At 45.3% G+C, this 26,525-nt stretch overlaps 1 protein-coding gene across 1 annotated transcript in view; it reads left to right on the top strand.

Moving 5' to 3' along the window:
- Positions 1–26,525, top strand: part of IGF2R (insulin like growth factor 2 receptor) — a 1,086,527-nt gene that overhangs the window by 952,836 nt on the left and 107,166 nt on the right. The gene's annotated exons all lie outside the window — the stretch shown is intronic.

Here is a 26,525-nt window from a genome sequence, read left to right as displayed (position 1 = left end):
AACTCTGCAGCCCCCATGCCCCTCACCACTCTACCCTCCCTGCCCCCGCCTCCTACTGCCCACCCACAGCCACCACCACTGCCCTCTGCCCTCCTTTCTGCTTAGCGGCTACATTTCAGAGAGTCTGACTTGGGCAGGCCACTCCTCTGCAGCCTTCAATATTCAGCAGAGTCTGCACCAACTGCAGCTGAACACCTGCAGGATATCGATTGGCAGTCGAGGGGGCCTAGAAGGAGTGCCGTGCTTCAAGTGTGCCTGTCGCTTTGCCAGTAGCAGTAGCCTCGCCAGAGGGGCATTGGAGTGGCCAGGAGGCCCCCACTATACACACGCTGTGAGGCCCACGCAGACCACCTGGTGCAGCCAGTACCTGGGCCACCAACACCTCATGGAGGAGCGTTTCCTGGAGTGCAAGCTTGGATAAAAGAAGTGCCCACTAGAGGTGGCAAGAGGATTGAAGTCGACCCTTGGGAGTACTGGACCCCACCAGTGTGTGTTTCTCAAGTGCTTGGGGCTGTCAGTGGGGAGAGGGGCTGATCAGCACGGTCAAGTCTCAGCACAGTCAACCCCACAGACCCCACCCCTCACTGCCTGCTGGCCTCCCTTCTACTTAGCAGCTACCTTCCACAATGCCTGACTGGGGCAGCGCAATGCTTGCAATGGCTACCCATACACCTAGAAAGGATGCCACCCTGAAGGTCATGCTGGCTAAGGCTGCCACGAAAAATCTGGATCCGCCTCTTAATGTGTGCCCTCCAGATCAAGCAGCCCACGACTCTTCTCCACTTTTTGAAGAGGAGGAGGCACCCATCACCGACTCCTTCCTCGTTTCCCTCTTCAATAAACTACTGGGAGACTTTGCCACCTAGAGGGATGAAATGCTGGTGGACCTTAAGGAGGTTAGGAGGGAGACCGCAGACTTAGGCTAATGCATAGTCACCCTAAAGGATAGTGGCGATGCCAAGGAAGAGGAGCTAGACAACCACAGGTTATCGATCCTGGATCTGCAAGAGCAGAACCTTGCCCTGTGCTCACAACTGGAAGACCAAAAAAATGGTTGCGCTGCTTCATCATCAGAATTAATGGCATCCCCGTAATGCAGAGAATGTCGGTCTCGGGGGGCCATAAGTCTATTTAAACAACTCCTTCTCCACCTTCGCAGCCACAGACATCATCCTTGACCGCACTCATATAGCTGGATGCCCTGCAGAGTCCCCTAGTACACGTCAGGATATTCTCACTTGCCTCTACTACTATAAGCAACGAGATGCACTCCTGGCAGCAGCACTGTCCCACAACTTCCTCTTGTTTGAGCGCAGTCCGGTATGGCTATATCAAGACCTCTAACCTACTACTCCCCCAACGTTGCGAGTCCCCGTGAGGCGACTGCTTTCCACCACGGCAAGGCAGTCGGATACAGATGGAGCCACCCATTTAAGCTTCTTTCCATCTGGGACAGAGAGACCAAGGCAGTCCGCATCATGGAAAAGGCTTGGTCGCTCGAGGGGTTGGCCTCAACTTCCCAGAACTCTGATCCCAGCTCTGACTTGAACAAACCTTAACCCCCCAGAAGGCTTGGGATGTTCTCAGCCAGTGTGCCCCTCGTTGGAAGGCCTGTGATCCAGCTGATGCTGACTCCCGTCAAGAACTCTTGGAGGTCCTCCATCAGCTGCAACAGCAGACCACCCCAGAGACTCTCAGCCCCTCCTTGGGGGCCCCACTCACTCCAGCCAATTCCTTTGGAGCTACCCAGAAACCGTTGGCTGGCACAATACATGTTCACTCATTTCAGCTATGACAGTGGTTCCGAACCTGTGGTCCGGGGACACCTGGGGCTCCGCGAAGCCTCCTCAGGGGGTCCACTTAGAAAATTAAATAATATTACCAGATTAGGTCCCCAGCTTTCAGTAATGACTCAGTGGGTGGTGCCCGGATTCCAATAATGTTTCAGTTGGGGTCCCCGAGTTCCAGTAATGATAAAGTAGGGGTCCACAGAAGTCAAAAGGTTGGGAACTTATGAGCTGTAACATTGCATGAAGGCTTGCGGGGCCCGGGCAGCCCCATCTTCCATGTAATTTCATCATGTTGGTCATTGGCATCACCTCCCTTCGGATAGCTGTGGCAATTCCTGCTCTTTTCTGCCCAGTTTGAGACTTTCCTGTTACTGTCCTAAACTTCCATGCTTCCCCCCCCCCCCGCCCAATCCCCACCACCACCATCCGACCAGCTCAATGTGCATTTGTCCTGTGCGTCTGAAGAGTACTAAATATCTGTGACGTAGATCCCAGCCCCACAACTTGACTGCATCTCTTTGGTATGTTGAAAATACTTAGCCTTAATGTTTGAGGTCTTAATACCACAATGAAATGCCTGGCGACGCTTTCCTTCCTGCGTGACTCAGACTATAACATCTATGTTCTGCAGGAAAACCATCTCCTCAAGCAAGATTGGAAAAGACTGTGATCCAGCTAGTTCATTTCTCCTCAAGTCTTACTAAACAGGCTGGGTTGGCCAGCCTTTTCTTAAACACATTCAGGGGCCACATTGGGGACTCAGGCAAAAATCCCAGGGTGCTTACCATCTCTCCAAATCACTTATTATCAATACTCCTTCACACTGGCATCCATACATATGCCCAACGACCATCATGAGCAATTCATCACTGCGGCACTCCGCCAGTTTCTCTCTGGATAAAGATCTCCTGATAGGTGGTGACTTCAATCTTGTCACGCAATCGCAACTAGGCTGCTTGGGCCAAAGTGCGGACAGCCTGGCACGCACTCTCCCATGGGGGTGGACTGGCTGTGGGAGATGGGCCTCTCTGTTATATGGGGGTGTGCCATCTGACAACGAAAGCCTACACCTTCTTTTCTGCCGCCCACAAGACCTGTGCCAGATTGGACTGCTTTCTAGTTTTTCCACGTTTGTGCACAGCAACTACTCAGATTGATGTAGGAGTGGCTGCTCTCTCTGACCACACACCTATCTGGCTTACATTCACAGTCCCTTCATCTTCAGCACCTTCCCTTCTGTGGCATTTAAACGACAAGCTGCTCACCTACGACTCCACTCACAAAGAAATAATGTCAGTGTTCCAAGGTTATCCCCAGCTCAATGGCACACCAGACTCCCCAATCTCTTGCCTGTGGGAGACTCGGAAAGCAGTTCTTCAAGCCATCTCAGCTCACTGCAACAAAGCCAGAAGAGATAAGAAAGCGGACCTAGAGGAGAGAGAATGTGCCTTAGAAGTTGAACACCAACGCATGGGTGCTCACAGGCTCACGTGAGAGTTAACCATCCTTAGAAAACAACTTAAAGCCCTGGATATCAGCAATGCACTGCTGCGGACCAAACAAAAATATTATACTGGGAGCAGCAAAGTAGACCCTCCTGTGGCATGCAAACTCCGAGCCCACGCCCAAGAAGCTAGAATTTCGGAGATCCAGGTGGAAGGTGGACCAGCCGTCACATCTGACGAAGGGATTGGGGACTCAGCCACGCTTCCACCTACCATGAGTAAGGCAGTGATCACAGTAATCCCCAAACCTGGAAGGACCCAACTAAATGCTCGGCATACCAGCCCATCTCACTCAGTGTTGAGGCCAAGATTTTTACCAGTATCCTGCAGCCAGAGTTAATCTATATATGCAGGGACTTATGGAGCCAGATCAAACCGGGTTCATCCCCAAGCAGACTTGTAGTGATAACACCAATGCCCTCATTATGAGTCTGGCGGTCTTGAGATTGACAGACTCACGATGGCGGTCGAACCGCTGCAGTTGTGGCGGTCGAACCGCTGCGGTTGTGGCGGTCCGACAGGCAAATTACGACCGTGGCGAAGCCGCCGCGGTCAGACCGCCGACACTGCCAGGTTGCCACCAGCCGAAGCCTGGTGCTCCTGCCGGTTGTAATCCCCTGGGCAGCGCTGCTCCTGATTATGAGCCCCGAACCGCCAGCTTTCATGGCGGTTCCAGCATCATGGAAAGGCTGTTGGAATGGAGGAGACAGGCGCCCCCTGCACATGGCATGGGCAGTGCAGGGGTCCCCATGCACAGCCCAGTCATGCATTTTACTACCTGAATTACAGGCAGTGGAATGCGTAACGGGTGCTGGCCCACTCGCCGCACTGCCACAATGCTGCCGGCACGATTACTGCCCCCATGCACAGCCCCATCATGCATTTCACTGCCTTAATTACGGGCAGTGGAATGCGCGACGGGTGCTGGCCCACCCGCCGAACCGCCACTTTGCTGCCGGCATGATTACAAGCTGGCTGCAATGTTAATGCCCTGTTCTCCGCAGGGCCGGCTGTTTCTGCCTGCTGGCCCTATGGTGAACTCCAAATAGAGCCGGCGGTGTTTGGACCGCACAGGACTCCGCCGCCCGCCAAACTCATAATGAAGGCCCAAGTGTCTACTTCACCTGATGGATACATTTTCAAGGGCCTGCATCCATGCTCTGTTGGTTCATTGACACTGAGAAGGCATTTGACTGTGTCCACTGGCCATTTTTGTACAGTTTACTAGCCAAGATGGGGTTGGACCACAGCTCCAGGCTTGGATAAGGAGTAGCTACAGGCATTCCGCTGCCTGAGAACCGGGTAAATGGCACCATCTCCAAGCCTTTTGTCATCCACGGAGGAACACGGCAAGCCTGGCCCTGTCCCTGCTAATTTTTTGTCATGTATATGGAGCCATTGGCAGAACGCATCAGGACAAACCAGAAAATTACGGCCATTGCTATCGGGGGTGGGGGAGGTCAATCTCGTAAGCTAGTCTTCTATGCACACAATGTTAAGGTAACTCTCACGGATCCACACAGTTTGATCCCGGGGCTCCTGCAGAAACTACCAGCCTTTGTACAAATCTCCAGCTTCAAAGTCAATCTGCAAAAATCTCCCATTCTGAAACTCATTGTCCAGGTCTGCAACAGAGCTCAGCTGGAACTTTCCTACCCTCTTCTGTGGGCTATGTACTGGTTGCCCTATCTTTCTTTAAAGATCTGTTCTTCCCTAAACAAGACGGTGAAGCATAATTCTGCAGCATTGTTAAATGCAGCTCGCTCAGAACTGCGGGCCTGAAGATCGAGAAGCCTTTCCTGGATGGAGAGGAGAGCAGCAATGAAAATGGCATTCTTACCCCAAATCCTTTACATCATACAGACCCTCCCTCTTCAAGCCCACGTGCTCCACACTTTCCAGCAACTCATCGAAAGCTTCATATTGGAGGGGAAGAGGCCATGAATGGTACGGAAGAAGGCATATGCAACAATCTTGGGTGGTGGCCGTGTGATTCTTAACTTAACCAACTACTACCTCGCTACAAGGTTGAATGCTCCAGGCCCTTCACTGAGAAACACTGGGGCTTTGTGGACCAAGCAGTTGCTGTCATCCACATTTGGAAGCTACCCTGTCTCCCAAGGAAGCACCAACCACCTGGGTTGGGCCATACATCTTCCTAGTAACACGAGCCACAGTGGCAGCCTGACATACTGTGTATGTCAAGAAGGTGCTCTTCTCACCCATATCTCTCCTAAGCCACTTATTAACAACCCTCACTTTCCACCAACATAAACTGGCAAAGACTATCAGGTCTGGCAGGAGGCAGACTACAAGAGACTGGAGGATTTGTTTGAGCACACCAGCCTCCACACGTTTGTCCAACTGCAAAATTCCTATGGCCTTCCGGCTCAAGAAGAATGGTGGTACAGAGCAGTCGGGCACTGGGTCTCTCAACCCCCCCGGTCCATCCCCAAGGATGGTCACCCATGTCAGTGACAAAAGTCTGCTCTCTGACAGCGAAACAAGCAATCCTGACTCACTGGGACACAGGCAATACACTGACCTACGCAGACTGGTTACATAAACTGTGGGATCTACTGGGGATGGAAAAGCTCACTGCTGCTGTAGAGCCCACCCTGCTGCAGATTGACAGAATGTGGGCACACTGTGTGCGCTTCATTGAACAGGACGTCAGAGAACTTACTTGCTCCCACTTCTTGCGAGTTCTTTGCATCACCACATCTGAGCCTATCCCCACAGACTCGTAACTGCAGGGGTGCTCCACTCCACTCGCGAGCAAATCCCTACCCCTAATATCAAGAACTCGTCCACTTTAGAGACACATGCACATTGTCCTTCACCCATCCTCCTCCCTTTGACCCCCCCCCCCTCCCAGCCCACGTGTGTCACCTTTCTTCAGTCCTTCTGGATTTGTCCTATGTTGACTCCCTTTCACAAGTTTCCCTCTCACCAGCCTATTGGATGTACATGAGGTATATGTATGTTATAAAACTTTAATAAAAGGTTTGGATCCATAAATCTGTTCACAGTCCCTCAGGCAGGGAGATATTGCTTGGGTATGTATTCTAAGGTACGGAATCTGGGGTAGACATTTCTATCAGATGAACAAATTACTTACCTTTGTTAAGGCCTTATCTGGTAAAGACTCTATGTAGCTGCAAATTCCTTACGGACCTACCTATCCTCCCTGCTGTGCAAACAGATTTCTCTTCTTTGGGTTATACGTGTTGGTCTGTAGTGTCTGCATATTGGCCCATTAGCATTTTGTCATGGCTATGTGCTTCTGACACAATAATGTCACGAAAAGAAACTGATGACAGCATACTGAGATGGCACCTATATAAGCACCATGCACATCACTTCCTGCGTGGATGACCCGGAGCTAAACGTTACCTGCCGTCACGCAGAGGTGCTACTCAAAAATATCAGGTTCCGGTTTGTTATTTGGGAATATTCTAAGGTAAGAAATCTGCAGCTAGTTAGTCTCTACCAGATAAGTCATTACCAAAGGTAAGTAACTTGTCCTTATAGGACTCATGGGACTTTATGTCCTGAAACTTTCAATTGTTCTGATGATTGTGCAAGGCAACACACTTGCCAATCCGGTTTATTTACGCAGTAGGCTACCACTTTTTAGGTAACCCTACTGTCTATAAATTCTAATGAGTTGTCATGTGTTTAAAAATAAAAAAAAACATTTTTTAACTGCTACGGTGCCTTGGACGAGGTGATCTCGTCCAAGGCACTGGTTCCCGGGTGCCTTGGACGAGATCACCTCGTCCTGCACTTGGGAACTGGGGGGAGCGCTAGCGCTCCCCCATGGGTCCCCCACCCGCACACCCCGGCCGTTGATGGAAGGGGAATGCCCTGGATCACAGGCAGATCAGCCTATTTTTGGAAGACCCATCTGCCCCAAGGAGGGGGCAGAAAGCCCACCAGAGGCCAGGGAAGTTTCTTTTCTCCAAAAATAAGAGGGTGGGGGTACGGCCATACCCCCACCCCAAATAAATTGGGCCAAAGCTGTTCTGCCCACTAGTGGGCATATGGGGCAATTACCCCTGATCCACACCCGGGGGGGGGGGGGGGGCAGAAAGTCTACTAGATGCTGGGGAATTTTTTTAAAAAACTAAAAATATTGGGGTGGTGGCTCCTCAACTGAAGGGGGTAACAGTCTTTCAGCTCTCCCCGCACTCTAAAATATCTTATCCCACAGCAAGCAAGAAGGCATTTGATTATTTTGGGTTTTAGTTTTACATTTGGGCCATGAGAACTTGGCTTACTCTCAAAATCGTCCCACTTGGAATGGTGAGGGCTGCACTTTATGGACTTTGGGATGCTGCCATGTAGAAAAATCCACAAGACCTTGACACATCTGAAAACTAAACATCTGGGTGATTCCAGACTGGTGTGTTTCACATGCACCCCGCACCATTTTTGTACCCACAATCCCCTGCAAACCTCCAACTTTGCTGGAAATTACAAATTTTTCCCACATTTATGTGATGGAACCTTACGGAATCTGCAGAAATCCACAAAATTCCTACCACCCAGCATTGTCTCATCTATACCGATAAAAATTCTGCTGCACTTGTCAGCCTAAATTTTTTTTTTATGCAAACTGCCCTTTTGAACCCCTTTGTTCCCCCTCAATATCAACATGTTTTTGGCTCTTCCCTTTCACAAGCACTTGGCCCACCTATACAAATGAGGTATCATTTTTACCGGGAGACTGAGGGGAACATTGGGTGGTATGAAATGTGTCCCAGTTCGGTGATCCCATACAGAAATGTGGGAAAAATTTGATTTTTTAGCTAAATTTGAGGTTTGCTGAGGATTCTGGGTAAGAAAACATTGGGGGATCCACGCAAGTCACACCTCACTGGACTCCCTCGGGTGTCTAGTTTTCAGAAATGTCTGGGTTTGGTAGGTTTCCCTAGAAGGCTGCTGAGCCCAGGACCAAAAACGCAGGCGCCCCCCTGCAAAAACAGGTAGTTTTGTATTTGATAATTTTGATGTGCCCACGTTGTGTTTTGGGGCATTTCCTGTCACGGGCGCTAGGCCTACCCACACAAGTGAGGTATCATTTTTATCGGGAGACTTGGGGGAACGCTGGGTGGAAGGAAATTTGTGGCTCCTCTCAGATTCCAGAACTTTCTGTCACCGAAATGTGAGGAAAACTTGTTTTTTGTAGCCAAATTTTGAGGTTTGCAAAGGATTCTGGGTAACAGAACCTGGTCAGAGCCCCACAAGTCACTCCATCTTGGATTCCCCTAGGTCTCTAGTTTTCAAAAATGCACAGGTTTTGTAGGTTTCCCTAGGTGCCGGCTGAGCTAGAGGCCAAAATCTACAAGTAGACACCTCTGTTTTCTGCCAAAAAATGGGGTGTGTCCACGTTGTGTTTTGGGGCATTTCCTGTCACGGGCGCTAGGCCTACCCACACAAGTGAGGTATCATTTCTATTGGGAGACTTGGGGGAACATAGAATAGCAAAACAAGTGTTATTGCCCCTTGTCTTTCTCTACATTTTTTCCTTCCAAATATAAGAGAGTGTGTAAAAAAGACGTCTATTTGAGAAATGCCCTGTAATTCACATGCTAGTGTGGGCACCCCGAAATTCAGAGATGTGCAAATAACTACTGCTCCTCAACACCTTATCTTGTGCCCATTTTTTAAATATAAAGGTTTTCCTGATAGCTATTTCTCACTCTTTATATTTCAGCAAATGAATTGCTGTATACCCGGTATAGAATGAAATCCCACTGCAGGGTGCAGCTCATTTATTGGCTCTGGGTACCTAGGGTTCTTGATGAACCTACAAGCCCTATAGATCCCTGCACCCAGAAGAGTCCAGCAGACGTAACAGTATATTGCTTTAAAAAATCTGACATTGCAAGAAAAAGTTATAGAGTAAAACGTAGAGAAAAATTGCTGTTTTTTTCACCTCAATAAATAAAAAATTCAGTTATTTTCTGTAGGAAACCCTTGTAGGATCTACACAAGTTGCCCCTTACTGAATTCTGAATTTTGTCTACTTTTCAGAAATATTTAGGTTTCTGGGATCCAGCATTGGTTTCATGCCCATTTCTGTCACTGACTGGAAGGAGGCTGAAAGCACAAAAAATCGTAAAAATTGGGTATTTCCCAGTAAAATGCCAAAATTGTGTTGAGAAATTGGGTTTGCTGATTCAAGTCTGCCTGTTCCTGAAAGCTGGGAAGCTGGTGATTATAGCACCGCAAACCCTTTGTTGATGCCGTTTTCAGGGGGAAAAAAACACAAGCCTTCTTCTGCAGCCTCTTTTTCCCATTTTTTTTTTTTTTTGTTTTTTTTTTTTTATGGAATTTTTACTGTGTTTTGGCTAATTTCATGGCCTCCTTCAGGGGAACCCACAAAGTCTGGGTACCTGTAGAATCCCTAGGATGTTGGAAAAAAAAGGACGCAAATTTGACGTGGGTAGCTTATGTGGACAAAATGTTATGAGGTCCTAGGCGATAACTATTCCAAATAGGCAAATAAAGGCCTGGCACAGGAGAGGGAAAAGGCCTGGCACAGGAGGGGGGAAAGGCCTGGCAGCGAAGGGGTTAAGAGTGCTCATTTGCAGAATTTCCTGTTAAAATTCATGGCCCACTTTGCTTATTTCTACAGCTGGAACTTTTGTCCAATCCTGTGCAGAGTTGCAGTCTTGAATGGCCTGGAGGGCAGAACTCAGCAACACATGAGCACCGATCTTGTGATGCTGTCTGGAGTTTGAGTTCCCATACAGTTCTATACTCTGCCACAATACCTTTTGTGGAGATTAGAGGACAAATCATGTAAAGGATAAAAGAGAGGTTTGGTGCTTAAGATACTGCAGTGGTGCCTTTTCTTTTGAAAAGTTCTGAGCATGCCAATATACAAAAGGCAGAGAGCGCTGACCCTAGTTACAGGTGTGTGTTTTGGAAAGTTCTGTGGAGCTGCATTTCCAAGATCAAGCAGAGAGAAAAAGGCACAAAATAAAATGTGCTTTTAATCTTCTTAGGTGTAGGCATTGTTATATTTGTACAAAGAAAGCATTAAAAAATACACTAAATGTGGGTGCATACAAGGTTGTAAAAGTGACAGGGGTCTGAGAGCACATGAAAGGTCAGCTTTCGTGTTACATTGCCACCCTGTTATCCCCTTGCAGCGTAGCTGTCCAGGCCTTGTAAATTAGAGGTAGGGTAGGGTAAGCAGAAGGGAAAAGGAAGAGAAGAAGATTGTGAACAAAACAAAATGCTTAAAATACGGGATTGGAGCCTACCCTTTATCTACCATTACTTACCACAGGCTAGCTTCTGCTTCACTGTTTCTTTGTTTCTGATTGATGAGCATTTACTGTGCCTTCCTGCTTCCCACATGTGCTTCCTGTGTTGAGTCCTGGAGTGGAGCATGTACCTAGTACAGCTTCCTGCCTCCCGCCAGTGTCCTTCTACACGTTGTGCACTCTTGCCGGTACTTTTTTTGTTTTTTACTTTTGGACATGTACTCTCGAAGAGTACATGTCTGCAGTTCATCTCCCGCCCCTCCCTCGTGTGGCTAGTCTTTCACCCTGTCATCCCACTGCTGTCCCTTGTGTTACTGCTTTCTCACTCCTCCCTAGCACTTCTTCTTGTTGCATGGCCCCACCAGCCCCCTGCCCTGTTCCATCTGTTCATAGTTGGTGCATCCACCCTCCCCGCGCCTCTCTTGTATTGCTTTCCCTCTCCCCTTGTTCCTGCTCCCAAACTCTTCTCCCTTGGCCTCCTATGGTTGCTTACCCCTCCCCTCACTGTCCGTTGTAGCTGCTCCCTCGTACCTCCCTCGTGTGGCTCCCACCCCTCGTGCTTTTTTAAACATGTTGCACAGTAGAGCGGGTTGCTGTTCAAAATGTATTTTTAAAAGGCGCTATGACGTGGTGAACGCGGGCCTCGTCATAGCACTTGTTTTCCTTTAAGCCATGTTACACAAGACCTGTGCTGCTGTGCAACATGGTTTAAAGTAAAGAAAAAAACGCTATGACGTGGTCAGTGCTGCCCATATTATAACACGTCTTTTCCTTGACCTTAAGCCATCTTGCACAGCAGCTCGTGCTGCTGTGCAGCCTGTCTAAAAAAAGCATTGGCAAAACCAATAGATCTTTTAAGCTGCCATTGTGGAGCATTGCTTCCATTTCTAGTCCACACCCCCTATAGCTAACCCTGCAAACACCCAGAGGCACTGGCAGTCAGTATGTCAGTGGTAAATATTCTTTCACTGTCCTGCATATGTTGGCTGTCTCATATTTGTGAGAAATCTGCTGCTTTACATCCCTCCCCGCAGCTCTGCACATTTCAGCTCTAAATTATTGTTCTGTGACTCTAGTGCTTACCTCCTCTAGGCTTTCTCTGGGATACCAAAGACAAGCATACCGCTGTGAGGGACAACAGTAAATCTGTTATCTTGGGGCATTGAAGAAAAAACAGTGTTCCAAACTGAAGCACACTATGGGAAATCATTGCCAATAGAAAGGAAAACGGTACTGTCTATTGTGTAGAATTGTGTGTGGGTTGGTAATACATTTGTGTTGCAGTCAAACCAGGCTCGATAGTATGTGAACAGTAACTCACTAATTTATTAGAGTGCATGTGACAGACTTCTAGCCTAAAGCAAACTATTTAATTGTTAATGCTAACAAAGGCGTGGTCGATCGCCGTATTTTATTCACAGCTGCATTTTGACATTATTTGCGTAAATTAAACACAGAACTGAAACCATTCCAGTCTGATAGCTGCAGAAATACCAGTAATGATTACAGTCACAAGGCCATCCAACTTTGTACGGACCTGAATTGGATTAAAGCAGAAATAGCAACTTTTGCTTGCCTTCTGCGCACTTCTCGCAAAGATCCGTTGCCAGTGTCCCAAAGTAACAAGATTATGAGCTGTGCAGGAGTGCCCCCTCTCCTCTCCATATAGAATCATTGGCCATGAAAGTATAAAGGAATGCTAGAACTAGAGAGGGGTGGCACACACAGGCTGATTCATGAGGGGGACATGCTGAGAGATAGATTTGGGTCTGCGGACCAAGGAGCAGGAGTTATGCAGGAATACTAAGATGATTTGGTATAGCAACACTTAATCACCTGTAGAATGCTTACACAATTTAATAGGAGCATTTTAGACTAATAGAGTAGGAATGTGTGATGAAATGTTTCGAGCATTTCTGGGGTTTGACCTAACTTTAGTTACGACTGCTGAGATTTTAATAATAATTATCATTATTCTGATTGTTATGATTTGCAAATGCATTATGGTTAGTAAATATCTAATCATAGTAAAATACTAACTGTTGTGTATGTGTGTGTTACCGATTTCTGGTAACCAGGGTGAGTCTTCACCTAGTGTACAGCCGTGCATACCAGACCTTATCTGATAGTTTTCCTGACTCATTAAACTCCCTAGCTTATGAATCATAGAAGCGTGAGAGAACACTGCCCATTCTCTGAAAAGGGTACAACATATTATTTCATTTTGGGAATAAGTAGTTCATCTGACTGTGCCCCTAAATATTAGGGAACATGTCGGCAATAGCTTAAAGACAACATTGTCAGCACATTCTTTCTCTGGAATCTAAGACATGCACTGGGAGCCATAGGTTCATGTTAAGAGAGGTGTGGGGAGAGATAGAAGCTGTAAGGCCAAGGGAGAACAATTGAGAAGCAAAGGAAAGTAATGCGCTAGTTTGATAGACACAGTTTGGATGGAGAGATGCAATAATAGGAGTTGGACTAGGGTTCACAAGTTAGAGCATTTGTGCAGTACCAGTCCCCAGTGGAGCCACACCGAGGCATGGCACAGAGTACGGAGTATGAATGGCACTGCATAAATGACCCATGCGTGGCACTGCAGAAGGAGGAGGTGATTTGGGGGCATCCCATTAAATGTCGACTCAGTTATATTTCGACAGAAACACTCAGCTGTTTAGTCGTTGTCCCTTGTTTGCTTGAGGACCTACAAATATTGGAGTGGAATTAAGGCTGCTCACTGTGCTTGTTGGGCACTCATTTTGAAATTAAATTTCTCCAAATGTCATATATAACCATTTCTGTCATTCTGATATGGGTCACATAATTGTGATGTAATGTTAAGTCAAGTGTTTTCTGGTGGAATTTCTTTTGTTGTCATGCCAGAAATTACCATTTTAAAACCTGAAAACTCCTACTGCTTTTAGGTTGCAGGATGTTGAGAGGTGTTTGGCTACTGAGTGTAATAAAGGAACAATAAATTCATAATCCTCGCGTTCGGTACAGATGTACAGTTAGCAACTGTTCTTCAGAAGTCTTGTAAGACCCATTGGGGATGATCAGGCTGGAGTATTCCATATCTGGGACGTGGTCCCCCAAAAGATTAAACTTTCCTTTAGTATTAAGAATTTTCTTTTGTTAGGTCATAAAGTAGGTACTGGATGGTATCCTAAAACAATGATTCATTGTTATCTGGAAGATAAAGTTAAACGAGTATTTGCAGTCTGATGATAATTTTTGATACAATCAACATATATGTACCTTCTACATGCTATGTGATAGACAATAGAAGCCCTTTCTGCAGTATGCTTTTGACATTTTCTGCACACCATTGCAGAATAAATTTACAGGGTACTGGCGAAATACTTTCTCTAGTAAACGTAAGATCAATTTACTTTTAACACGATTGGAGAATGGCAACCCATACACCCCATGAAAGAAACTAAATAGCATTATCTAGATTTTAATGAGGGTTTATCTTGCAATCCGTAATTTGCAAATTATCTTAATTCTGGGAAGAGTAGGTTCTGCTTCAAGTGAGCTGGCATTCGTCTATCAGTAAAGAAATATCTAGAAAAAAGATGAGAAATGTAGGTAGCTCGTTGTCATGATAAAACATGCCAGGGACACTCACAAAACAAAAGATCACTCCTGGGGTGATTGGGAGCTTCCACATTAACCACACTGAAACACATACTAATGACTAATAAAGGAGATAATGGCCCTCATTATGAATCTGGCGGTCTTGAGACCACTAGAGTCACAGTGGTTGTGACAGTCCGACTGCCACATTACGACCATGGCAGAGCCTCCACGGTCAGACCGCTGACACCGCCAGTTTGCCGGCAGCCTCGCGGTCCCGTTGGTTGTCATCCGCCAGGGCAGCGCTGCCCTGATTATGAGTTCCCATACTGCCAGCCTTTTCATGGCGGTTCCACCAACATGGAAAGGCTGGGGCATGGGGAGTGCAGGGGCCCCCATGCACAGCCCCATCACGCATTCCACTGCCTGAATTACGGGCATTGGAAAGCACGACAGGTTCTGCTGCACCCGCAGCACCGCCACATTGCTGCTGGCTCAATTACGAGCCGGCTGCAAAGTTAAGGCCCTGCGGTGAACTCAAAATAGGGCCAGTGGTGTTTGGAAAGCCCAGGCGGTCTCTCAGCAGGTTGAGTTTGGTGGGCGGCCTCCGCCGCCTTCCAAACTCATAATGAGGGCCAATGTGTTCTGATGATAAACAACCATAATGTATTGAATAGTTCACTTTTTAAAAGTCAGCATCCTTTACAATCATTCTCCACATATGAAAACGATAATATGCCCAAATTGTTTTAAAATGATGGAATGAATAAATGGTTTTAACAAGTCCACAAACGGCATAGAAAATTACAGCAGAACAATGTTACTTGGCATTCTTACCAGTGTTAGAAAGTAATAGACTTCACTAATGGCACACAGTGCTCCTGTTGACTGAGTTCTTTGAAGTCTTCATCAGAATTATGGAGGCTTCCCACTATTATCATGGTGCTGAGAAATGAGCTCTGTGTTGAACCCGGTTTTGCGCACCCTGAATCACACAGCACATACCATGATCACACCCTGTGTAGGGTCAATAAGCCTTTGTGCCTTCACTTTGATCACACAGTCAGCTGCACTCTGTAAACCTTTTCAAGTCCTCCAAATCCCTAGCTGTACTCTTCATAAAACCAGTCATACCCGATCCTCTAAATTGCACTTGCCAGGGACATAATGCACACTGGAAACACATATGTAACTGCTGCAGTTTAACCATCTTGTTCGGTAGTTAACTGTAACTTAGTTATTTTAATTGCTTACGCCATTAGTGAATTGTATTACATTTTGTGTGAACCTAACTATTATGGACTCTACTAAGTTTAAAGCTTTGGTCTAGAATGCAGTTGATTTAACAAATTGCATTTTATCATATCCAATATTTAGATTCATTCACCAATTAGAATTCTTGGTTTGAACACTGTTATATAATGTCTATCATTACTCTTTGTTAAATATAGAGTAAGCCTCAATGCCTATATACCTAGGTCCACTTTCAGTCACACACTACTCCTCAGTAGGTTCAACACTATTATGGGAATAACATCCCCTGCTGGTCTGTCTAGTGGCGTACTATAGAGAAAGAGTAGTTCATCATGCCTTGGCTGTGTGACTACATGTATGTATGGTTGTCTCTACAATTGTAGTAGCTTCTCTGTTTACACAAATACATTTTGATGATGTTTAGTTTACAAAAATGTACTCATCAGTGCAGCTTTTGTGAAGACTACAATGAAGAAAATGGCAATCTTTTTTGAACCTCAAGAAAACTATAATTTCTCCTGAAATGGCAAGTAATCCCTAGTGATATTGTCATCTGTGAGCCCTTTTTTTTTGCCCTTGACCCACATACGTTAACCATTCACCTCAGTGGCATTATTAAATCTCGGAATCCCAATGGATTTTAGAAGGAATGTTTCCTCTCAATCTAGCCTAGCAGTTCATATTGCATCCTGATATTTGTGAACTGTGTTTTTATTTTCCTGATTCTGACCTCTATAGAGAGCCTATGTTCCTTAGTTGACTGGAGTTTGATGTCTGTGCCATTTATAAGAGGTCATAGGATTTGACTAGCCCCCAGAATTGTCTTTAGTATGTGTTTCAGCTGAGTCTTGGGAGGAGGTGTGGTGTATATTTAGGCCTTTTAGTTAAGGCATTGTTTAGGGTGGCATACTCTTCCTTGTCTGGCTGCTTTGTAATCCTGTCCTCTTAAAATGACTGAAGAAACCACACTGCTGTTAACCTGCACAGTTGCTAAGTTTACCTGAGGAAGTGAGCTTACACTGAATATCTAATGCCACCACCAAAAGAATTGGTTGTACATGTTAGACTTTTGAGTTTATGCAGGGTCATCCCCAAAATATTTGCCTCCTGCCTCCTATTTTTTCTGACCTGTTGCTGTTGGCTTTTGAACTCTGAGCACTTTACCACTGTTAACCAGTGCTAAAGTGCATATGGTCTCTGTGTAAATGGTATTGTTGATTGGTTTCTCCATGATTGGCATATTTGATTTACTAGTAAGTCCCTAGTAAAGTGCACTAGAGGTGCCAGGGCCTGTAAATCAAATACTACTAGTGGGCCTGCAGCACTGGTTGTGCCACCCACATAAGTAGCTCTGTAACCATGTCTCAGACCTGCCATTGAAGTGTCTGTGTGTGCAGTTTTAACTGTAAATTTGACTTGGCAAGTGTACCCACTTGCCAGACCTAAACCTTCCCTTTTCTTAAATGTCAGACACCCCTAAGGTAGGCACTAGGTAGCCCCAAGGGCAGGGTGCAGTGTATGGGTAAGGTACGGCATATAGTAATGTGTTTTGTATGTCTGACAGTGAAATATTGCTAAATTTGTTTTTCAGTGTTGCAAGGCCTGTCCCTCTCGTAGGTTAACACGGGGGCTACCTTTAAATATGATTACGTTTGGGAGCGGATGGACATGTGGGGTTTCGGGTGTCTGAGCTCACAATTTAAAAATGCACCTTTTTAGTAAAGTTGTTTTTAAGATTGTGTGTTTGAAAATGCCACTTTTAGAAAGTGAGCATTTTCTTGCTTATACCATTTCTGTGACTCTGCCTGTTTGTGGATTCCCTGTCTGGGTCAGTTTGACAGTTGGTCTGGTTGCACCTCACACTAGACAGTGACACAAAGGGAGCTAAGTGTAATCTGCATTGCCTGATGAGCCATCTGTGCTAGGAGGGCGGGAAGGAGTGGTCACTCACACCTGAAAGGGCTGTGCCTGCCCTCACACAATGCAGTCTCCATCCCCCTGGTGAGTGTCTGGGGCCTGGCCTGGGCAAGGCAGGATTTCACATTCAAGAGAGACTTTGCTTTGAAGTAGGCCTACTTCAAAGGAGAAATTGGGTATAAGAAGGGCACCCAAAACCACAGACTGGAGAACACTTCTGGAAACCAAGAGGAACCTCTGCCTGGAGAAGAGCTGAAGAGCTGAGGAAGAAGAGCTGCCCTGCCTGTGACTGTGCTTTGTGGAGCTCTCCTGCAGTTGCTGCGTCTGCCTGTGCTAGAGGACAAAGACTGGACTGTGTGTTGCCTTCCTTCTTGTGAGGAACTCTCCAAAGGCTTGATTTAGAGCTTGCCTCCTGTTTGAAGTCTCAGGGACCGCAAAGACTTCTCTCTGCCAGCACCTGGAGCCTCTAGAGAGACTCCTACTCTGCCAAGTGGTGCCCATCCAGTTCCTGGGACCCTGAAAGGAGAAGCTGGCAGCTCAAGAGTGAGAAATCCACGCACTGACCGCCGTGCGGGGAAAAGATGGACGCGACTCTGATCTGCTGCTGAAAAATCGACACGCTGCCGGCTTTGCGGCTGAAAATCTATGCTTGCCTGCAACGCGACCGGAGGATTGACGCCCGGAGCTGGAGAAACAACGAGCAGCATCGCTGAAGGAGGCTGGTGAGATCGCAACCTGGGCTGCGTGGTTTTCGAATCCTCGTGCGGCTGAATTTCTGATGCAAACACTGCTGGGCGTGTAAAAACAACGCATGGCCTGCCAGGACCCAAGAGTGCTGTCCGGATCGATGCATCGCTCCCCTGGGGAGAGAAGAATCGATGCCCTCCCCCGACCCGACGAAAAGAGAAACGATGCGAGGTCTCGCTAGTGAGTGAAATCAACACATCGCTAGCCCTTTTTGATGCACACTTGCTCGTGCGGGGTTATTTTTGATGCACCCAAGGTACATTTTCACGCTAACTGAGTTAGTGTGTGTTTAAAACTACATAAAGACTCTTTTTGCTTTTTAATTGATAACTTGACTTATGTATTGTGGATTTTTGTTGTTTTGGTCTTATTTTGTTTAGATAAATATTTCCTATTTTTCTAAACCTGTTTTGGGTAATTTTGTAGTGTTTTCATTAAGTTACTGTGTGTGTTGGTAAAAATACTTTACACCTAGCACTCTGAAGTTAAGCCTACTGCTCGTGCCAAGCTACCAAGGGGGTAAGCAGGGGTTAGCTGAGGGTGATTCTCTTTTACCCTGACTAGAGTGAGGGTCCTTGCTTGGACAGGGGGTAGCCTGACTGCCGACCAAAGACCCCATTTCTAACAGTACAAAATTACATTATTCTATATTAACACAGCTTGCAAGTGAAACTCGTCACTAGAACTCCTTTGTTTTCTCTATAGTTCAACATTTTTGGCCGTTTTAAGCCTGCCACAGCAAATGTCCAGCAGTCATTGCATTGACTCATTAGTACTTCCTCATGCTCTGAACGGTGGATGAGCTCATGTCCAGCGATCCTTAGGTCATTGTTCAGACCATAGCCAGATTGGCACCCTGCACAAGCAAGGGTGAGATATGAAGAGCATGTAAGCTTGCTTACCTGACAGGAACAGACTTGGGGCCTGATTTAGAGTTTGGCGGAGGGGTTACTCCATCACAAAAATGGCAGATATACCATCTGCCGAAATATAAATCCCATAGGATATAAAAGGATTTATATTTGGGCGGACGGGATATCCATCACCATTGTGATGGAGCAACCCCTCCTCCAAATTCTAAATCAGTCCCTTGATCAGCTGCCCTGTGTTATCTTCTTTCTTCACACCTCCAGGTGACCCCAATACTCTATTATAAATGCCAGCCACCCATGCTTTTTGTAGTCTCATGATGCCTTTCAATATATTGCTCCCAGACATTTTCTGCTTTTGATATTTAGAGTATAATGGTATTTCAGGGTGAAAAAGAAACAGTGGCTAAAAGAACCCTACCATGCTAGGACAATAGCATGGCATAGTTATGGCAGGGTGCTTCAATACTAGTTCAACACCTCTCTTCCTTTTGTATCTGTCTACCTTGCACGAAACAGCTTTTATATATGTCTGCACAAATAAACTTTCACTGCTATCTCCCCTTCACAGTACACATTACGTCTGCTCTCACCATGAGAAGAAGCATTTGCAATGCAATAGGTCTGGCATTTGCTTGTTACAGCTATTGGCATTGTAAATTCATAACTGAACTTTTCTTGACACATAAATTGTTCATCCCTGCCTCATAATTTCGTCTTTTCCTGCCATATAATTCTAGTGGCCCTGTATAAACCTAAGGCACTTCCATATACCTTCTTCCTCTAGCTGCAGCAAAAATGAAAATGTTGGCATTTAGTATCCTAATATAAATCTGCTGTGCTAATTCCAATAGAATAGCACTTTCACTACCCCATCATCAGAGATGCTGGCTGGCTAACACAATTCCCCATAAAAAGACCCAAGACAGTCACAGAGTGGAAATAAACTAGAAGGGTCACCCAAACATATTATGAGTGTTCAAACAGTGATAATGTAATAAGGATGTAAAGTTGGCCTGAATCATAATTGTAATAAAGAGAGATTATTAAAACACATGCAATTATCATATAAACCTTTATCAAAAATAAACTTTTGGCATTACACTTTAATACTATCAGTCCCTAGAGAGCACCATAACAAAAATATAATTTGTAGGAAAACATGGTCATGTAACCATATAAGGAATCTGCAACTAGAATATGTCTCTACCAGATATTTTGTTACCGAAGGTAAGTAATTTGTACGTTCACCCCTAGAGGACATAAACCCATAAACAAAAAGGTGAACGTACTGCAGTGTAACCTAATACTTAGCCCCTAGAGAGTTTTTAGGGCTAGCAGGCCTACCGCAATGATATTACTAACAAGGCTTTTAAACCAAAACTTCTCCCAGCTGTAAAACAAACGTTCTAGCCATGGGAAAGCTTAAAAGACACTAAACGGTGGGGGAGGGTATTAGTTTGAGGGCCCCACTAACCTAGTGTGGGGACCCAGAGATGATTGAGACAGATCATTTTGATGGTGGTCCCATTGTCCTAGGACAATTATTGTCCTAGGTCAATTATTAATTAGTTATGAGCAAACATGTTTTGTGAAAGTAATGCCCTGCAAAGCATTATGGGGCGAGCTTTTATGCCGCAAATATTTTAGTATGGTAATATGACGGTAATGCTTTCAACAGCTCCTAGAATTAGAACAGCCCCTAGAGGACACCATAGTGTAAATAGCATTCATAAGAAACATGGTCATATAACTATATAGTTGCCCCTAGAGGACATAACCACACAAAAAGAAAATGGTACTCAATAATGCAGTGTACCTATATATTTAGCCCCTAGAGGGCATAATGCCTTATATTTTTTCAGAGGTAGCAGATCTATAGCAAAGATATTACAAAGAAGGACCTTAAAACACAAGCTACTCTCAGATGTAAAACAAAAGTTCCAGCCATGAGAGTGCTTAAAAAGACATTGAATGGTGGGAGGGGTTATTATTTTGGGGTCCTCACTAACCTAGTGTGGTGACCCAGAAAGGATGTAGACAGAAAGAGCATGTTGTTGTGAACATTTTGGTGAGTGTCCTATTGTCCTTGGACCACCACAGGCTGACATTTTTTTTGTAAAGGTTATGTCCTGCAAAGCATTATGGGGCGAATTTCCCAAGTGTAGTGAATGGTATAGTATCAACTCTCCCACTGTGCCGAGAGAGCCGCTTTTGCTTTGAGGATTTCTGTTTTACGTAAAGCATTTACCAATTTTAAGTGTTTTAAGGGGAGAGCCACAAGAAATTACTCTGATTAGGTAACTGTGAAAAATGGGACCAACGCTCTAATACCGCCGATCGAGTTCACTTTGTTGTGCCTGTTCGTGCTGTGAGTGCCATGGCCTCCATACAGCACAAAGGGGAAAGATAAAATAAAAAAAATATTTTGCCCACGATTAAATATATCGGCAATTGTGCAATTATCCAGGTAACAGTGGCAGTCTGCAAGGCGGGAAAAGAACTGCCCAAAGGCGGGACAAACGTAAAGTGATTACCAATGACATTGAGGGATTTTCGAAAGGCAAGCCCACAAATGAGTGAAAGTGGCGAGCGTGAGGTGGGCGTGGTTAAAAGCCCACAATACTTACAACAGGTCAAAGCACTTGCGTGCTCGACCTAATGACTTGGGGTTACTAGACCAAAGAAATAACTGAACTGATATATTTTCTTCAATACTTAGAAGCAGCTTTCCATAGAACACAGTCCAAAGCTGGTTGGCTCTGTGATTAAACATTCCACATTAATGTGGGTGAGAGTCCAGCATCCTTAAGAATTGAGATTCACTACCTCTCAAATAAAGGGGACATCAAAATATGAAAACATGTCAAGTTGTCTAAATAGGATCAAATCATATTTGATGCTCTATGTACTTCTGCTACATATAACATAGGTAAATAAACATATGATGGTTACTGCCGGCATAGACCTTGATTCTGAGTTGCAGGTGTTAGAAATTGGAGTCTTTGGTTGGCAGAGGTATAAAACCTTGTCCAAGTAGGGGCCACAATCCTAATCAGGGTAAGTCACAACACTACCTAAAGTATCCTGTCCACACCCTCTGGGAGCTTTGCGCAGAGCAGACAGGATTAACTTAGAAGGCAATGTGTAAAGTATTTGTGCAATATCTCATACAGTAACACAGTGAAAACACTACAAAAATAAACCACATAGGTTTAGAAAAATAGATAATATTTATCTAAATAAAATAAGGTCAAAACGAATTCCAATGTACACAAGCAAAGTTAATAATTTTCAAAGATTAAATCTCACTAAAGCGCTTAGAAACACAATAGCTCCGACTGGGGCTATCACGATGTCATTGACAGAGTCTTTTTCAATAGTCTGACGCCAGAGGTGCCGATCACGGCATCACACGGACCCCCAGGCGCCTGGGCAGGTGAGGCATTGGCTCCGCACTGTGAGGCAGGGGAGGTGAGGCATTGTTTCCATCTACTTGCAGGGGGAGCTGGTGCAACGTTGGTGGTGAGGCGTTGGTTCCTTGTGACCCGGTGGGGGTCAATGGATCCATTCGGTCAAGACGTGATGTGCCGACTTCACGGTTTGCGATCACACTGCCAGACGTCCGCAGCATCGCAGTGAGTTCAGACTTGCCTTCCTTCGTTGGGTGCAGCGAGGGCACCAGAGCAGCCAGCAGTGTGGCGTTAGTGCTGGAGTCGCTGAAGTCAGTGAACTAGCTAGAAGCTAGTAGGTGAAGTCTTTGTTGGCCCTGAGACTTCAGAACAGGAGACAAGCTTAATCCAAGCCCTTGGATAGCACTTTTGTGGAAGGCAAAGTCAGAGGCCAACAGGCAGCAGGACAGCAAGCAGGGCAGCAGTCCTTCTCAACAAAGCATCCAGATGAGTCCTTTGGTAAGCCAGGCAATTCCTCTGACAGAGTTCAGGTGTAGATCCAGAAGTGTCTGACTTGATGGGGTCAGAAACCCAGTATATATACCCAAACATGCCTCTGAAGGGGAGGAAACTTCAAAGAGTGGTTTTGAAGTGCATAAGGTACCCTTTCAGCCTAGTCCGATCTGCCAGGATCCTTGTTGGGGGGTGGGGGGTTATCAGTCCTTTGTGTGAGAGCAGGCCACTGGCCTTTGAAATGTAAGTGTGAGCCCCTTACCCTTCCTACCCTGGGGGACCCATTATGTATGCAGATAAATGCAGTTGTGATGGAGTTTCTTGTGTTTATGGCTGTCTGGGTGGAATGCACAAGCGGAGCCGTCAACCAGCACACACCAGACGTGGATTGGAGACAGGCTGTAAGGCACAGATGGCATTAAGTGCAGAGAAATGTCTACTTTCTAAAAGTGACATTTGTAAAATAGTAATAGTAAATCCAACTTCACCAGTAAGTAGGATTTTCTATTACTGTTCTGGCCATACTAAACATGACTTGGCTACTCCTTCCAGATCAGAGTCTACCACTTAAGTGTGTGAGGGCAGTTCTAAAGCTAGTCTGAGAAGAGCATGCCTTACAGTTATGGAAAACGAATTTGTGAGTTTTTCACTACCAGGACATGCAAAACACATAAGTACATGGTCCTGCCTTTTACTTACATAGCACCCTGCCCTATGGGTTGCCTAGGGCCTACCTTAGGGGTGACTTATATGTAGAAAAAGGGTAGTTTAAGGCTTGACTAGCAGTTTTAAATGCCAGGTCGAAGTGGCAGTGAACCTGCACACACATGCCTCACGATTGCAGGGCTGAGGCATGGTTAAGGGGCTACTTTTGTGGGTGACACAATCAGTACTGCAGGCCCCCTATTTTCATTTAATTTGCAGGCCTTGGGCACATGTAGTGCACTTTACTAGGGAATTACAAGTAAACTAAATATGCCAGTTGGGTATGAGCCAATGTTACCTTGTTTTTAGGGAGAGAGCACAACCACTTTAGCACTGGTTTGCAGTGCTAAAGTGTCATGAGTCCTAAAGCCAACAAAAAGGAGGTCAGAAAAAAGGAGGAGGAAGGCAAAAAGTTTAGAGTGACCCTTCAGAGAGGGCCATTTTCCAACAACAAGCTACTGCTGAGGTGGTAAATTTGCATGCAAATGTACATTTACTGTGTAAATCCAAGGTATTACCTTCAATTACAAGTTAGACCCCATGGAACAGAACATTACAGTGTGGGACTGGGTTCACCTGTTCTTAAACCACACTGAATATCTATTTCTATGGAATTTAAAGCATACATTTAACACCAACCTTAAGCGGTTGGGGGACTGATGAGGGCTTGGAGGGAAGGGAAGTGAAAGGAATGGTCTTGTGCAAGGGGGACACAGTATGTCCCAGCCTGCAAGACAAAATTGGAAAGAAGCTTGACTGCTGCAGCCAAAACCTCATACCATTTTTTAAGGTGAAATTACCACCCAGAAAATCTGGGTCAAGTGTTCCTACACCAAGGAAACCTTGATAAAGGAACACAGACCTACTCAGAATCAGAAAGAGCTGATTTCCAGACAGCGATTCCACTCTGCTTCATAATCAGATTTGTAGAGGTAAATTAAACATTAAACAAGACACTCGGCATTTATTCCAGATTTGAAAAGGGGATAACCATTTTTGTATCTTCAAAAGATAGATGTGCACACCATTGATGTAAAAGGCCCAGCAAGTTCTGGATAATGTGGGGCAGAAGTTGTTTCAAGAGATAGAAATCAGTAAGGTATGTCAGTAACACATCTATGACATGTTGATATCTCAGGCTAAAACTGAATGGTAATTTGATAGTTAAGATGCCTGGAAAATGTAGTTAGGTGAAAACATTACAGTTGAGTGAATTTGATAGTAATTATTGTGATAAATTGAAAATATTTATCACTGTTTTATTTGCAGGGAAGGGTAAATTGGCAACTTTTACTTGTCTCATTTAAAAATGCACAAGCACAATAAATTGCCTCATTTAACTTTAGGGGCGTGACTAGTTACAAGTGTTCAAAGGTGAGTGTATTCATGTTTCTTGATGTGACAAAAATCATAGATTTTCAAAGACCTCAAAAAGAGATGTCCTAATCAAGAAAACAGCCTGTCTTTGAAAAGGGAAACAGTTTGCTTTAGTACACGAACTAGAGACGGGAACGTCATTGACGATTAACGAAGCTTATTACAAGTTGCAGCTACGGCTGCCTAAAGTGGGGATCGCCAGCTTCACTGGCCCCTTGTTTAGCATCGTGTGTAGTTTAGGTATACTTTATAAATATATTTACACAACCTTTGCATGCATTGCGTAATTTGCGAGTTACAAGAGCTTTGTGTGGAATGAGTACTTCAAACGCGAACACTCAGCAAGCAAAAGGTGCGTGAATTATTACACCATTTGTGTTTAGAAAATAAGCCTTTTTTCCTTTACATTTGCAATAGCAGCGGTTCCGTGTCTACCAAAATCCATTCATTGTTAATAAGATATTTTTTTTATAGAGGTCACCTTACTAGAAAATAGTAGTATCATGTTAATGGTTCTTTTCACTTAAATCTATCTGTGCTCAAACAGGCCCCAGGGGTTAACTTCATATCATCTGTAGGCGCGCATAATTATTGCTAGATAACCGCAGTGAGCTTTATAATTGTCTCTGTAATTGAGCACTACAGTGGTACATCTTTCTTGTGTGAACACTTCACTTGCTATTTGTATAAACAGATTATTTTTTTTTAGATTGGATGAGGGCCCTATTCCCTCGGTTTGAGGCAAGGAGAAATACTTTAATCCGATATTCCATCCATTCGCTCCCATAATAACATTAAGCCTGCACCAAAACTAATTTCCTGAGTCATTCAAAGGGCAGAAACGCGCGTCACGTCATTGACTCAGGATCTCTGTTTGAAAGAAAATGCAAATGTATCAGCTTGCAGCGGGAATCTTGCTAGCGAATCTCATTAAAGATGCGTGGTGTTAGTATTCTGCGGTAATGCCACGGGCTTTGATTTGAGCGAGGGGAAAATCTGCATCATAATAGATATGTAAATAAGTTCCGCTATTGCATAATTGCGTATGATAATTAAAGGCTCTATCCATCAGCACTTTAGGTGCCTCTTAACCAATTTTGCGCTCATTAGTTTTTTCCAAGGGTAAGTGGTTTGGTGCAGCCAGCGTGTAAAATCGTGATGAATGGACTCTGAGCTGCGTACCTGTTACAACAGAAGCTAACAAGACCAAGCAATAACGTGTGGGGGGCTGTTGGGGACGGGGAGAGACGAACAGAAACTGAGGGGTGCCGGTGCTGGGGACGTCAGTGCCAGCCAATTCAAAGTGCCATGGCCGCCATAAGTATGAGCGCGAAGGAGAGACACTGAAGGGAAAAAAGTAGTTCGCTCACAGTAAAACATACCGGCACTGGTGCAGTAATCCATGTAACAGGGGCTGTCTACAAGATGGCAACAAAACCACCCCAAGGCGGGGCAAATGTAAAGCATTTACCAATTACGTCAAGTGATTTTTAAAGGACAAGCCCACAAACAAGTTAAAGTGCTGGGTGTGAGGTGAGCGTGGTTAAAAGCCCACAACACTTACAACAGGTCAAAGGGCTTGCATGCTCAACCT

The sequence above is a fragment of the Pleurodeles waltl genome, chromosome 5 (genome assembly GCF_031143425.1).
Source record: "Pleurodeles waltl isolate 20211129_DDA chromosome 5, aPleWal1.hap1.20221129, whole genome shotgun sequence".
Classification (NCBI taxonomy): domain Eukaryota; kingdom Metazoa; phylum Chordata; class Amphibia; order Caudata; family Salamandridae; genus Pleurodeles; species Pleurodeles waltl.
This window is presented reverse-complemented; position numbering and strand designations above follow the sequence as displayed.